Below are 12,557 nucleotides of genomic sequence, written 5' to 3' on the forward strand. Positions count from 1 at the left end.
ACACACGGGAAATAAAGTGATATCTCGTATCACGATGAGTAAATGTACCTCGGGCTAAAGCCCTCGGTTACTTTTACTCATCTGGATACGAGATATCACTTTACTTCCCTTGCATAGTAATGTACTATTAATTTTATGAATGAAATTTCGGGTTGCAGTATTTAAAAAACATTGCATCTGTCACTTTTACGTTGCTATGTAAATCCACGGTTAGCGTCATTTTCATACAAGGAAGCATTGAAAAATGTATTTTTTGGTTCACTTAACATTCAAATTTTAGACACACTTACAGCGTGAATTGTCTTACGTTCATTCTGATCCTACAAGGATCATGTTAGCAATTTATATCATTAAAGTTGGTGCTGCTGGAAGTATTTTAAAAAATCTGTGGTTATGTCTTTTTCAATTTGACAGCTGGTCGATCACGGTTCAATTTTTTTCAGAAATGGTCCACATATTCCCTCTATCTGTCGAAACGGCGTCCGAGCCGTCTACTTAGCATCTCTCTGCAAGAAACGGCTATTTGACACTGATCTGTTGCTACCAGGGCCGATTATAAGGAATAATAGTCATTTGTGTACCTGTTTTGGACGATTGATTTTAGGCAATTTCGCGGATTGTAGGCCGAACGAAGTGAGTTTTCATGCAGAGGGCCGGAAACCCGAGAAAATTCGAAAAATTGCCCTCATTTTCGGCCCCGAAGCATGAAAAATCAAACACACACTTTTGATGAAAAAAAAAAATCTTACTTCCCTCATCAAGTAAATATTCATATGTGATAATGTATTATGTAAATATTTTGCTTTTTGTCACTTATATCAGTGGCCTATTAGGTTTTCCGACAGGGAACCAAAGGGAATAAAAATTGTGAGCGGAGCGAGTGAAATTTTTCGTGAATTCGTGAACAAAGAAAATCTAAGTGCAGAAAATTTAACGAGACTCCACATTTTTTAAAAATAAGTCTAGCTGTTCCATCAGGTCATTATGTCTAAAAAATATTTTTTGAGTTCGTTACTGATTCTCAAAGGTGATTTGGAGACTTTAATCTGGCTACAAAATTTGATGAAAATGTGCAAAAATGTAAATTAAACGTTAAATATGCTAAATGGACTGCTCTGGGTCAAACAAAACATTTGATTTGATTTGGGACACCTAAATTTGATACTTATCTGACAAAAAGTTGTGATTTTGGTACTTGGAATGTTGGCGACATGGTGATTTTCAGCTGGTGCTCATTCTCCACATAGGAAACTTTTAAAAATTGTATGTAACGACACCTACTCACTGGCACTAGAACTTGTCAACAGTTCGTAAATTATCTTAGAAAACGTTTAAAGTTAAATTCAAAATGGAAAGTGCGTAACCCTTTCTAACGCAGCGTCATTTTCATACAAATGTATTTTTCGGTTCACTTTTTCATCGAATCGTTCACTTAAAATTCAAATTTTAGGCACACTTACAGCGTGAATTTGACACAGAGAGCTGAGAGTTTTTTTTTTTGTAGATAGAGTATTGGCAAAGCCTGAGTGGACTCGAGTGATTTCAATTTAAAAATGGTTGTTTGATGCTTGATTTTCTGAATAGTGGAAACCAGAGGTTTCTGTAATATTTTCGCCAGAAAGCTCACATTTTTGCTCTTCTGTCAATATAAGAAATTGTAAGACCGTAATTGCGGTCTAAATTCAAAATCTTTCTCACGCAGCGTCATTTTCATACAATGAAGCGTTGGAAATGTATTTTTTGGTTCACTTTTTCATGGACTCGTTCCCTTGAAATTCAAATTTTAGGCGCACTTACGGAGTGAATTGTCCTATGTGCTGGAAATTTGGTCCTTTCTTTGCATGAATAGTTATTTCAGGCACTCACACACTTCATCCGATCTACAACTCGCGAAATTGCCATAACAGATACCCGTAAGTAAGTATTGCAGCGTAAGGACAAAGACCGAAAGTGCTTTCCCGAGTCACATATTGAGTATCCGAATTTTCAATTCTATCTCATTCTGGGCAGGAGCAAATTGTTGGTTTCTTAACGTCAGCAAGATGCAAGCCACTAAGATCACGACACAAGTGGAAATTGGGGCGCTGCCATTCCTGAATTGGTGCTCAATGGCGTTACCAAGTCAAGTCAAGTTAATGGCGTTACCATCGAGTAAGGTTAAGAATTGATGCTACGATGAGCTGAATCGATATGAATCAACGTCAAGTGACATTGACTGCATACTTGGTTGCGACCTCGCTACCAGTGTGATTCGTTGATGCGTAATGAAAGCACGTTCAACCTGCTGCTGACAAGAGTCGGCTCTGACGTTCAGTTGCTATCATTTTTTGTCAGCGGAGTTTCGAAGAGGATTTTTTCGATAACTGGCTTCAAAGATGCGCGTAGAGATTACTTTAGTGCTTAAAAGTTCCTCTGACTCATTTTATCGTCTTTCACCTGAATCAATATCAGTAAAGGATCTCTCTTACACTGATTTTATTCAGTACTGTTGCGCAGAATGCTAACAAACATATTTTCAAAAAACGTTTTCATTCGACCGGGATGTCAAGATCTCGAACTTCCTGCTTCCTTTCAATGACATTATAAAGTACGTAACGTAATGCGGAACACCTGAAGCGGAAACACCTGAAGTCGCTGCATAAGTCCTAGGTTTGACATCACCAATTACAACATAGAACAGCCGGCCAACAAGAACTTCAAAAAGCCACATGGTGGCTTTTTTTTCAATGCCAAACTGTTTCATTTTTTTTAATGAAGATTCGATGACAAAGTCGAAGTCATTTTCTTCCTGAAAATGCTTCGTGTGCTACAATGGAAAAAAATTTCGCAAATTTGCTTCTACCGAACGTCTCGGTCTGAAGCCATTCGAAATGTTTGGATTAATTCTGTCCAAATGCTTCAGCTGAACCGCGTACTCATGAACGTTTAACACCACCTTCGATAATGTCAACATCCAACTCATATCTCATAGATGCCGCATCATGTCAATATAGTTTTGACATTATACCAGATGAAATAAGTGTTACCAATCGTATCATATCGTACCATAGAAATATGTTCTCTTCGCCTCATTTGCATTGAACACTTATTTCGGTTAGAACGATGCTGCGTCTATTCTACACATACCGTGTGATCTGACATTTAACGTTTAACATTACCGGCGTCCAGAACAAGTGTCTTAGAATGAGTAAAGTGAATTTGTGTTAAATAAAATGAAATTAGCATGACGGTGAACTTTAGCAATTGTTGTTTAAAAATTTGTTACTTAGTTTGAAGAAAGCTTAACCGCAAAGTGGTGATATTGCGTTTCGTAGACAATTCCCGGCATTTTCAATTTAATTAATTTAACTAATCGTGTCAAAAACCGACGCTGTGAACTTACAAAAACTCTCGAAACTTCTAACACGTGCGAACGAGCGAACAAACACACAAAATGAAAATTCCCGAGGATGTATTAAATAACCTATTGAGGCCTTTGAAAGAGATTGTGCCGCTTAAGGACCCAAGAGACCTGATAAAGTGTTGCGGATATATTGAAAAGGCGTACTGGCAATATTTGGACCACGTTTGTCCGCAGAATAAATGGATGACAGAAGTCTCATTCGAAGAATTCGCTGCTCAAACATTTAATTACGTGCCGTTTTTAAGACGCTATCTGAGTGATTTAAAGCGCACACTGCGGAACTTTGCGTTGTAAGTATTTTACCAAGCCAGCTGCTTTTTATTCCCGTGAAGTATCGCCAAAGTCAAATCGCCAAGAAAAAATTAAATCGCCAAAATAAGTCGCCAAAGTGTGAAGAACCGCCAAGAAAAATCGCCAAAGTGTGAAGAAACGACAAAACGAAAAAAATCAGCTAATTGGCGTTTCTTCACGCACACTTTGTCGATTTTTCTTGGCGATTCCGTTGTACCATTGCCAATGTATGTATGTGAAGTACAGGCGAACTTGAACCTGCGAATTCTACATTATAGTCAAGTAGTTATGACGATCATTTTATATCACTTTTTAGTGATTTTTGGAATTACAAAAGCAGCATAGAAACTGCCAAATAAAAATTTCGTAGGTTTGAACCCGCGAAAAAAATCGCCCATTCAAACTGCGAAAACAAATACACAAATTTGCAGATAAAAATCGCAGGATTGAATCATAAAACGAGCCGTCAGAACAGTCGGAGCGTTTGCTGCGACTGAGCCCCGTACATCTATTGCGTACGTGACCCTAGTTCGTCCGTCGCCCTACTCTTACCGTAAGCCTACTGCGTCCGTAAACGTCGGTAAAGTAAAATTCTTATGTAATGTGTACATCTTACAAATTGCGCATAGCGCAATTACGAAGCCCCGTACGACGTTCCTTTCAAATGAAACAAAAATTTCAAATCGCCCTAAAAATTTTATTTTTTTGAAGGGCCTAGTATCGGCCTCAGTCCAAGGACCCAAATTTAAAATTTTTTAGCCCCGTACGAAGTACGAAGGGGCTTATAGGATTACGATGCCGTGTGTAATTGATGGAATTCGAAGCAGACGGTAAGGGCAAAGTGTTTGCCTATGTTCGTAGATGACGAATCCGCAATAAAAATTTGGGCCGTCTGTCCGTCTGTCCGTCACGTCGATATCTTGAGTAAATCAAATCCGATTTCACAATTTTTTTTTCCCTGAAAGATAGTCAAAATAGTGAGGCTAAGTTCGAAGATGGCCATATTCGGGTCGGCCCTTCGTGAGTTAGGGCCACCTAAGTGATTTAAGGTCTTTTGGTGATATTTGTGGCAAAATAAACGATGGAAATGTAAATGACACGGCAAATGATAGGTATTGTCAATACCAATCCAGGAAAAAAAGTTTTTTAAAATCGGGTGAGTGGACCGTGAGTTAGGGCCTTAGAACTGAAAAGCTACTAGGGCCCTGTGTGTATTTTACATAGAACTCAAGTAAATTTAATCCGTTTTTCGTAATTTTTGTTTCATTTGGAAGGTAATCGAACCCCGAATAGAAAGTTGTTGAAAAAAAATTAAATTTGGGTCCTTGGACTAAGGCCACTACTCGGCCCTAAGTGTATTTTACATTGAACTCGAGTAAATTTCATCCGTTTTTCGTAATTTTTGTTTCATTTGAAAGATAATCGAACACCGAATATAATGTTGTTGAAAAAAAATTAAATTTGGGTCCTCGGACTAAGGCCGCTGCTAGGGCCCTATGCGTATTTTACATACAACTCGAGTAAATTTCATCCGTTTTTCGTAATTTTTGTTTCATTTGAAAGATAATCGAACACCGAATAGAATGTTGTTGAAAAAAAAAATTGGGTCCTCGGACTAAGGCCGCTACTAGGGCCCTATGCGTATTTTACATACAACTCGAGTAAATTTCATCCGTTTTTCGTAATTTTTGTTTCATTTGAAAGATAATCGAACACCGAATAGAATGTTGTTGAAAAAATAAATAAATTTGGGTCCTTGGACTAAGGCCGCTACTAGGGCCCTATGCGTATTTTACATACAACTCGAGTAAATTTCATCCGTTTTTCGTAATTTTTGTTTCATTTGAAAGATAATCGAACACCGAATAGAATGTTGTTGAAAAAATAAATAAATTTGGGTCCTTGGACTAAGGCCGCTACTAGGGCCCTATGCGTATTTTACATACAACTCGAGTAAATTTCATCCGTTTTTCGTAATTTTTGTTTCATTTGAAAGAAAATCGAACACCGAATAGAATGTTGTTGAAAAAAAATTAAATTTGGGTCCTCGGACTAAGGCCGCTACTAGGGCCCTATGCGTATTTTACATACAACTCGAGTAAATTTCATCCGTTTTTCGTAATTTTTGTTTCATTTGAAAGATAATCGAACACCGAGTAGAATGTTGTTGAAAAAAAAATTAAATTTGGGTCCTTGGACTAAGGCCGTTACTAGGGCCCTATGTGTATTTTACATTGAACTCGAGTAAATTTGATTCGTTTTTCGTAATTTTTGTGTCATTTGGAAGGTAATCAAAGGCCGAATAGAATGTTGTTGAAAAAAAAATTAAATTTTGGTCCTCGGACTAAGGCCGCTACTTGGGCCCTATGCGTATTTTACATACAACTCGAGTAAATTTCATCCGTTTTTCGTAATTTTTGTTTCATTTGAAAGATAGTCGAACACCGAGTAGAATGTTGTTGAAAAAAAAATTAAATTTGGGTCCTTGGACTAAGGCCGTTACTAGGGCCCTATGTGTATTTTACATTGAACTCGAGTAAATTTGATTCGTTTTTCGTAATTTTTGTGTCATTTGGAAGGTAATCAAAGGCCGAATAGAATGTTGTTGAAAAAAAAATTAAATTTGGGTCCTTGGACTAAGGCCGTTACTAGGGCCCTATGTGTATTTTACATTGAACTCGAGTAAATTTGATTCGTTTTTCGTAATTTTTGTGTCATTTGGAAGGTAATCAAAGGCCGAATAGAATGTTGTTGAAAAAAAAATTAAATTTTGGTCCTCGGACTAAGGCCGCTACTAGGGCCCTATGCGTATTTTACATACAACTCGAGTAAATTTCATCCGTTTTTCGTAATTTTTGTTTCATTTGAAAGATAATCGAACACCGAGTAGAATGTTGTTGAAAAAAAAATTAAATTTGGGTCCTTGGACTAAGGCCGTTACTAGGGCCCTATGTGTATTTTACATTGAACTCGAGTAAATTTGATTCGTTTTTCGTAATTTTTGTGTCATTTGGAAGGTAATCAAAGGCCGAATAGAATGTTGTTGAAAAAAAAAATTAAATTTGGGTCCTTGGACTAAGGCCGTTACTAGGGCCCTATGTGTATTTTACATATAACTCGAGCAAATTTCATCCGTTTTTCGTATTTTTTGTTTCATTTGTTTTCATTTCTCGGACTGAGGCCGATACTAGGCCCTATGTGTATTTATACTCAATAAATTAAAATTTTAGGGCTATTTGAAATTTTTGTTTTATTTGAAAGGAACGTCGTACGGGGCTTCGTAATTGCGCTATGCGCAACTTCCAAGATGTACACATTCCATAATAATTTTACTTTAACTACTTTAACCGGCGCATAGGCTTACGGTCAAAGTAGGGTGACAGACGCACTAGGGTCACGTACGCAATAGATATACGGGTTTGTACGGGGCTCAGTCGCAGCAAACGCTCCGACTGTTCTGACGGCTCGTTTCAACTACATTCTATTCAGCCTTTGATTACCTTCCAAATGAAACAAAAATTACGAAAAACGGATGAAATTTGCTCGAGTTATATGTAAAATACACATAGGGCCCTAGTAGCATTTCACTTCTAAGGCCCTAACTCACGGTCCACTCACCCGATTTTAAAAAACTTTTTTTTCCTGGATTGGTATTGACAATACCTATCATTTGCCTCACTATTTCGACTATCTTTCAGGGGAAAAAAAAATTTTGAAATCGGATTTGATTTACTCAAGATATCGACGTGACGGACAGACGGACAGACACAATTTTTATTGCAGATTCGTCATCTATGAACATAGGCAAACACTTTGCCCTTACCGTCTGCTTCGAATTCCATCAATTACACACGGCATCGTAATCCTATAAGCCCCTTCGTACTTCGTACGGGGCTAACAAACTGCCGGTATGTAGCGTGCGATCTCAGGATCCTGACGCTAGTTTTATGCAACGGCCTAGAGTCACAATTACTCATCTAAGGTCCGATAAATCACTTTGCAATCGATGTCTTTCAAGACTTTGAAATCATGATGTGATGATAACAAAAAAAATCCAAAGATAGATATATACTGCAAACTCTAATATTTTCCTGAAGAATAAATTTAAATTTTAAAGGTTTTTTTCATTTTGTCGTTTCTTCACACTTTGGCGATTTTCTTTGGCGATTTAAAAAATTCTCAAAAACTGACGAATTCCCATAAAAAATTGCCAAAGTGTGAAGAAACGACAAAATGTGAAGAAACGCCACCATTTTTTTTGCGATTCGACTTTGGCGATACTTCACGGGAATCTGCTCTTTTCAACTTTCGCTAAGCCAATTATTAACTCTCATTGCAGACACAAAAAATCTATTCCCACCTGCGGAGCAGTTTTGCTGTCTCCGGACTGTACCAAGGTATTGCTGCTGCAGACATATCTTTCGAAAGGCCTATGGGGATTCCCAAAGGGAAAACTTGAGTCGAACGAAACTTCCCTTCAATGTGCCATTCGCGAGGTTTACGAAGAAACCAGCGTCAACATTGAAAATTTAATAAATCCAGAATGGTACATCGAAGGGAAATGGTCGAATTCGAGCGAAACCGGTTACACAACCCTTTACGTTGTTCCAAACGTTTCAACGGAAACTAAATTGGTTGCAAGGACGAATGGGGAAATTGAAGGCTTTAAATGGATTCCCTTAAAAGATTTGTTTAAGGCACAAAGAGGAACAGATGGCTTTAATTGCTTTAAAGTCACATCAAATACATTTGACATGACGAAGCATTTGCGACGTTTCCTAGAAGACAAAACGAACAAAACTCAATAAAATACTAATTTTAGAGACCAACGATCGTTATAAAAATAGATATGGTAATTGACATGTTGTACATAACCTAAATAATGTGTTTAGATATAAGTGGGGGGGGATAAGTTCTATAGTCTTTAGATAATTAAATTATTAGCCAAGAATAGCCTGTGATCTAATCGTAAGAGTTAGTTCAAATAGTAAAATAAATTGAAATTGAAATAAGTCCCTGATGGCTTGTCCGGCTCCACTGTAACGAGTTTATGTGGCCACGGGCCGAAAAAATATCGGACTTTTTGTGCATTGACTCCATAAGTCGTACGATTTTTTCACATGAAAACTACTAAACGTAGTGAAGCGAGTGAAGTCAATTCTTTGTGTGGAGAGCTGCGCCAAACGTGTGAATGTGCAAAGCATTTGCTCAAGCATATGCTTCATCTACTCATCCAAGCATTTGCTTATGTGTTTTTTTGGGTTGATTCGCGTTGTGGTTCGCTTAACCACGTGTCCGCCTGAGCAGGCGGGTTTCGTGATGAAGCGGTTTGAAAGGAATTTCAATCTGCTTATGATTCGCTAAACTTTTACATGCGAAAAGGTGTGCCTACTGCTCAAGGTTGGTCATCTCTTTGTCGCCATGACCTGATGAGATGTGGTGTTCTTGAACAGCACTATTAAGTGCAAGGTGTCGATTTGGTGCTTTTATCATTTCATCAGATCGAAACGGTGGCAGAAACCTTTTGTTGTTGATTCAGCACATGCCTGCTTCTGGCAAGCATGGTGTAAATGTTGGAAACTGAGGACGGATAAATATACGAACGATGTTGTTGGACCGAAATAATTTTAATAATGACAACGTCGATTCAGAATTTAGCTTAGGTCTACTATGTATGAAAGATAGATAATCATTTCCAGTCGATCATGCTACTTTGTTTCTTCCAACACTCCTCCTCAAAGTTGCATAATCCATGCTCCTCCTTAAAAATATGAAGCATTCATCCTTTTCATTTGCCACTATCGTTCGTAATTGCCCAAACAATACTTTGCTACGCTGCTATGCCAGACTACGTTGCTATGCCAGACTACGTTGCTATGCCAGACGACGCTGCAATGCCGGACTACGCTGGTATGCCACAATGTCTTGCTATGCCGAAATGTCTTGCCTGAAGTCGCTGCATAAGTCCTAGGTTTGACATCACCAATTACAACATAGAACAGCCGGCCAACAAGAACTTCAAAAAGCCACCTGGTGGCTTTTTTCAATGCCAAACTGTTTCATTTTTAGCCCCGTACGAAGTACAAAGGGGCTTATAGGATTACGATGCCGTGTGTAATTGATGGAATTCGAAGCAGACGGTAAGGGCAAAGTGTTTGCCTATGTTCATAGATGACGAATCCGCAATAAAAATTTTGTCTGTCCGTCTGTCCGTCTGTCCGTCTGTCCGTCTGTCACGTCGATATCTTGAGTAAATCAAATCCGATTTGAAAAATTTTTTTTCCCTGAAAGATAGTCAAAATAGTGAGGCTAAGTTCGAAGATGGGCATATTTAGGTCGGGCCCTTCGTGAGTTGGGGCCGCCTAAGTGCTTTAAGGTCTTTTGGGGATATTTACGGCAAAAAAACGTTGGAAATGTAAATGAAACGGCAAAAGATAGGTATTGTCGATACCGATCAAGGAAAAAAAAGTTTATTAAAATCGGGTGAATGGCCGGTGAGTTAGGGCCCTAGAAGCGAAAGGCTACTCGGCCCTAAGTGTATTTTGCATATAACTCGAGTAAATTTGATCCGATTTTCCTAATTTTTGTTTCATTTGAAAAGTAATCGAACGAGGAATAGAATGTTGAAAAAAAAAATTAAATTTGGGTCCTTGGACTAAGGCCGCTACTCGGCCCTAAGTGTATTTTGCATATAACTCGAGTAAATTTGATCCGATTTTCCTAATTTTTGTTTCATTTGAAAAGTAATCGAACGAGGAATAGAATGTTGTTGAAAAAAAAAATTAAATTTGGGTCCTTGGACTGAGGCCGCTACTCGGCCCTAAGTGTATTTTGCATATAACTCGAGTAAATTTCATCCGTTTTTCCTAATTTTTGTTTCATTTAAAAGGTAATTGAACATCGAATAGAATGTTGTTGAAAAAAAAAAAAAAAATTGGGTCCTTGGACTAAGTCCGCTACACGGCCCTAAGTGTATTTTGCATATATCTCGAGTCAATTTCATCCGATTTTCCTAATTTTTGTTTCATTTGGATGGTAATCGAAGGCCGAATATAATGATGATGAAAAAAAATTAAATTTGGGTCGTTGGACTAAGGCCGTAACTAGGCCTTAGGCCTCTCAATAAATTAAAATTTTAGGTCAACTTGAAATTTGTGTTACATTTGAAAGGAACGTCGTACGGGGCTTCGTAATTGCGCTATGCGCAATTTGTAAGATGTACACATTTCATAATAATTTGACTTCAACTAGGGTGACAGACGCACTAGGGTCATGTGCGCAATAGATGTACGGGTTCGTACGGGGCTCAGTCGCAGCAAACGCTCCGACTGTTCTGACGGCTCGTTTTTAGCCCCGTACGAAGTACGAAGGGGCTTATAGGATTACGATGCCGTGTGTAATTGATGGAATTCGAAGCAGACGGTAAGGGCAAAGTGTTTGCCTATGTTCATAGATGACGAATCCGCAATAAAAATTTGGGCCGTCTGTCCGTCTGTCCGTCACGTCGATATCTTGAGTAAATCAAATCCGATTTCAAAATTTTTTTTTTTCCCTGAAAGATAGTCAAAATAGTGAGGCTAAGTTCGAAGATGGGCATATTCGGGTCGGCCCTTCGTGAGTTAGGGCCACCTAAGTGATTTAAGGTCTTTTGGTGATATTTATGGCAAAATAAACGATGGAAATGTAAATGACACGGCAAATGATAGGTATTGTCAATATCAATCCAGGAAAAAAAAGTTTTTTTAAATCGGGTGTGTGGACCGTGAGTTAGGGCCTTAGAAGTGAAAATCTACTAGGGCCCTATGTGTATTTTACATAGAACTCAAGTAAATTTCATTCGTTTTTCGTAATTTTTGTGTCATTTGGAAGGTAATCAAAGGCCGAATAGAATGTTGTTGAAAAAAAAAAAAATTTGGGTCCTCGGACTAAGGCCGCTACTAGGGCCCTATGCGTATTTTACATACAACTCGAGTAAATTTCATCTGTTTTTCGTAATTTTTGTTCCATTTGAAAGATAATCGAACACCGAATAGAATGTTGTTGAAAAAAAAAAAAATGGGTCCTTGGACTAAGGCCGCTACTAGGGCCCTATGTGTATTTTACATATAACTCGAGCAAATTTCATCCGTTTTTTGTAATTTTTGTTTCATTTGGAAGGTAATCAAAGGCCGAATAGAATGTGGTTCAAAAAAAATTAAATTTGAGTCCTTGGACTAAGGCCACTACTAGTTCCCTATGTGTATTTTACATTGAACTCGAGTAAATTTCATTCGTTTTTCGTAATTTGTGTGTCATTTGGAAGGTAATCAAAGGCCGAATAGAATGTTGTTGAAAAAAAAATTAAATTTGGGTCCTCGGACTAAGGCCGCTACTAGGGCCCTATGCGTATTTTACATACAACTCGAGTAAATTTCATCCGTTTTTCGTAATTTTTGTTTCATTTGAAAGATAATCGAACACCGAATATAATGTTGTTGAAAAAAAAATTAAATTTGGGTCCTCGGACTAAGGCCGCTACTAGGGCCCTATGCGTATTTTACATACAACTCGAGTAAATTTCATCCGTTTTTCGTAATTTTTGTTTCATTTGAAAGATAATCGAACACCGAATATAATGTTGTTGAAAAAAAAATTAAATTTGGGTCCTCGGACTAAGGCCGTTACTAGGGCCCTATGCGTATTTTACATACAACTCGAGTAAATTTCATCCGTTTTTCGTAATTTTTGTTTCGTTTGAAAGATAATCGAACACCGAATATAATGTTGTTGAAAAAAAAATTAAATTTGGGTCCTCGGACTAAGGCCGCTACTAGGGCCCTATGCGTATTCTACATACAACTCGAGTAAATTTCATCCGTTTTTC

The sequence above is a fragment of the Bradysia coprophila genome, unplaced genomic scaffold (assembly GCF_014529535.1).
Source record: "Bradysia coprophila strain Holo2 unplaced genomic scaffold, BU_Bcop_v1 contig_232, whole genome shotgun sequence".
NCBI lineage: Eukaryota > Metazoa > Arthropoda > Insecta > Diptera > Sciaridae > Bradysia > Bradysia coprophila.